The sequence below is a fragment of the Brassica oleracea genome, chromosome C2 (assembly GCF_000695525.1).
Source record: "Brassica oleracea var. oleracea cultivar TO1000 chromosome C2, BOL, whole genome shotgun sequence".
Lineage (NCBI taxonomy): Eukaryota > Viridiplantae > Streptophyta > Magnoliopsida > Brassicales > Brassicaceae > Brassica > Brassica oleracea.
The window spans coordinates 44,507,230-44,507,718 of NC_027749.1; positions in this window are offsets into that span (position 1 = coordinate 44,507,230).

The window sequence follows — 489 nt, forward strand, 5'->3', positions numbered from 1 at the left end:
TTTTTTTTTTTTTTTTGAAAATGTATATATTAAAAGTTTGTTCTACCTTTTATCTCTGTCAAAATATTTCCGGATGAACTACTTTTAAAATAACCACAAAAACCTTTCAATGGCCAGACATCTGTGAAATTGTGAATCTACTTATTTACATGAATACTAGATTTTGATATGCACATCTGTGCGGATAATTTTTTTATTTTATAAATTTATTTGATTTTATTACAAATGTTTTAAATATATAATTTCAATTTTATTGTGACATATTGTGTAATTCTATAATATTATTGTTTATATTTCTTATTCGATATTATTAATATATAGTGATTTATTTGATACATTTTACTTTGTTATTATTTTTATTACTTACGAATATATTTTCGAGATAGGTACAATAATATAACAATTTGAAATAATTAAATAGAGAACTTCCATAATATGTTTTTTATTTAATTTATACATTTTGCATATAATACATTTTTAAAATTTATT